The following is a 3,217-nucleotide window of genomic DNA, read 5'->3' as shown; positions in this document are numbered from 1 at the left end:
TCAGTGTGTGTGGTAGAGTCCAGTCAGTGTGTGTGAGTAGAGTCCAGTCGTGTGTGTGAGTAGAGTCCAGTCAGTGTGTGGGTAGAGTCCGTCAGTGTGTGGGTAGAGTCCATCAGTGTGTGGGTAGAGTCCAGTCAGTGTGTGGGTAGAGTCCAGTCAGTGGTGGGTAGTCCAGTCAGTGTGTGGGTAGAGTCAGTCAGTGTGGGTAGAGTCCAGTCAGTGTGGGTAGAGTCCAGTCAGTGTGGGTAGAGTCCAGTCAGTGTGGTAGAGTCCCAGTCAGTGTGTGGGTAGAGTCCAGTCAGTGTGTGGGTAGAGTCCAGTCAGTGTGTGGGTAGAGTCCAGTCAGTGTGGGGTAGAGTCCAGTCAGTGTGTGGGTAGAGTCCAGTCAGTGTGTGGTAGAGTCCAGTCAGTGTGTGGGTAGAGTCCAGTCAGTGTGTGAGTAGAGTCCAGTCAGTGTGGGTAGAGTCCAGTCAGTGTGGGTAGAGTCCAGTCAGTGTGGGTAGAGTCCAGTCAGTGTGCGTAAGTCCAGTCAGTGTGTGGGTAGAGTCCCGTCAGTGTGGGTTAGAGTCCAGTCAGTGTGGGTAGAGTCAGTCATGTGGGTAGAGTCCAGTCAGTGTGTGGGTAGAGTCCAGTCAGTGTGTGGGTAGAGGCCAGTCAGTGTGTGGGTAGAGTCCAGTCAGTGTGGTAGAGTCCAGTCCGTGTGTGGGTAGAGTCCAGTCAGTGGTGTGGGTAGAGTCCAGTCAGTGTGTGGGTAGAGTCCAGTCAGTGTGTGGGTAGAGTCCAGTCATGTGGGTAGAGTCCAGTCAGTGTGTGGGTAGAGTCCAGTCAGTGTGTTGGTAGAGTCCAGTCAGTGTGTTGGTAGAGTCCAGTCAGTGTGTTTAGAGTCCAGTCAGTGTGTGGGTAGAGTCCAGTCAGTGTGGTGTAGAGTCCAGTCAGTGTGTGGGTAGAGTCCAGTCAGTGTGTGGGTAAGTCCAGTCGTGTGGGTAGAGTCCAGTCAGTGTGTGGGTAGAGTCAGTCAGTGTTGTGGGTAGAGTCCAGTCAGTGTGTGGGTAGAGTCCAGTCAGTGTGTGGGTAGAGTCCAGTCAGTGTGTTGGTAGAGTCCAGTCAGTGTGGGTAGAGTCCAGTCAGTGTGTTGGTAGAGTCCAGTCAGTGTGTTGGTAGAGTCCAGTCAGTGTGTTGGTAGAGTCCAGTCAGTGTGTTGGTAGAGTCCAGTCAGTGTGTTGGTAGAGTCCAGTCAGTGTGTGGTAGAGTCCAGTCAGTGTGTGGGTAGAGTCCAGTCAGTGTGTGGGTAGAGTCCAGTCAGTGTGTGGGTAGAGTCCAGTCAGTGTGTGGGTAGAGTCCAGTCAGTGTGTGGGTAGAGTCCAGTCAGTGTGTGGGTAGAGTCAGTCAGTGTGTGGGTAGAGTCCAGTCAGTGTGTGGGTAGAGTCCAGTCAGTGTGTGGTAGAGTCCCAGTCAGTGTGTTGGTAGAGTCCAGTCAGTGTGTGGTAGAGTCCAGTCAGTGTGTTGGTAGAGTCCAGTCAGTGTGTTGGTAGAGTCCAGTCAGTGTGTGGGTAGAGTCCAGTCAGTGTGTGGGTAGAGTCCAGTCAGTGTGTGGGTAGAGTCCAGTCAGTGTGTGTGAGTAGAGTCCAGTCAGTGTGTGGGTAGAGTCCAGTCAGTGTGCGGGTAGAGTCCAGTCAGTGTGCGGGTAGAGTCCAGTCAGTGTGCGGGTAGAGTCCAGTCAGTGTGCGGGTAGAGTCCAGTCAGTGTGTGGGTAGAGTCCAGTCAGTGTGTGGGTAGAGTCCAGTCAGTGTGTGGGTAGAGTCTAGTCAGTGTGTGGGTAGAGTCCAGTCAGTGTGTGGGTAGAGTCCAGTCAGTGTGTTGGTAGAGTCCAGTCAGTGTGTGTGAGTAGAGTCCAGTCAGTGTGTGTGAGTAGAGTCCAGTCAGTGTGCGGGTAGAGTCCAGTCAGTGTGCGGGTAGAGTCCAGTCAGTGTGCGGGTAGAGTCCAGTCAGAGTGCGGGTAGAGTCCAGTCAGTGTGCGGGTAGAGTCCAGTCAGTGTGCGGGTAGAGTCCAGTCAGTGTGCGGGTAGAGTCCAGTCAGTGTGCGGGTAGAGTCCAGTCAGTGTGCGGGTAGAGTCCAGTCAGTGTGTGGGTAGAGTCCAGTCAGAGTGTGGGTAGAGTCCAGTCAGAGTGCGGGTAGAGTCCAGTCAGAGTGCGGGTAGAGTCCAGTCAGTGTGCGGGTAGAGTCCAGTCAGTGTGCGGGTAGAGTCCAGTCAGTGTGCGGGTAGAGTCCAGTCAGTGTGCGGGTAGAGTCCAGTCAGTGTGCGGGTAGAGTCCAGTCAGTGTGTAGGTAGAGTCCAGTCAGTGTTTAGGTAGAGTCCAGTCAGTGTGTGGGTAGAGTCCAGTCAGTGTGTGGGTAGAGTCCAGTCAGTGTGGGTAGAGTCCAGTCAGTGTGTTGGTAGAGTCCAGTCAGTGTGTAGGTAGAGTCCAGTCAGTGTGTGGGTAGAGTCCAGTCAGTGTGCGGGTAGAGTCCAGTCAGTGTGCGGGTAGAGTCCAGTCAGTGTGCGGGTAGAGTCCAGTCAGAGTGCGGGTAGAGTCCAGTCAGAGTGCGGGTAGAGTCCAGTCAGTGTGCGGGTAGAGTCCAGTCAGTGTGCGGGTAGAGTCCAGTCAGTGTGCGGGTAGAGTCCAGTCAGTGTGCGGGTAGAGTCCAGTCAGTGTGCGGGTAGAGTCCAGTCAGTGTGCGGGTAGAGTCCAGTCAGTGTGCGGGTAGAGTCCAGTCAGAGTGCGGGTAGAGTCCAGTCAGTGTGCGGGTAGAGTCCAGTCAGTGTGCGGGTAGAGTCCAGTCAGTGTGTTGGTAGAGTCCAGTCAGTGTGCGGGTAGAGTCCAGTCAGTGTGCGGGTAGAGTCCAGTCAGTGTGTGGGTAGAGTCCAGTCAGTGTGTAGGTAGAGTCCAGTCAGTGTGTGGGTAGAGTCCAGTCAGTGTGTGGGTAGAGTCCAGTCAGTGTGTTGGTAGAGTCCAGTCAGTGTGTTGGTAGAGTCCAGTCAGTGTGTGGGTAGAGTCCAGTCAATGTGTGGGTAGAGTCCAGTCAGTGTGTGGGTAGAGTCCAGTCAGTGTGTTGGTAGAGTCCAGTCAGTGTGTGGGTAGAGTCCAGTCAGTGTGTTGGTAGAGTCCAGTCAGTGTGTTGGTAGAGTCCAGTCAATGTGTGGGTAGAGTCCAGTCAGTGTGTGGGTAGAGTCCAGTC

The sequence above is a fragment of the Salvelinus namaycush genome, unplaced genomic scaffold (assembly GCF_016432855.1).
Source record: "Salvelinus namaycush isolate Seneca unplaced genomic scaffold, SaNama_1.0 Scaffold857, whole genome shotgun sequence".
Classification (NCBI taxonomy): Eukaryota; Metazoa; Chordata; class Actinopteri; order Salmoniformes; family Salmonidae; genus Salvelinus; species Salvelinus namaycush.
This window is presented reverse-complemented; position numbering follows the sequence as displayed.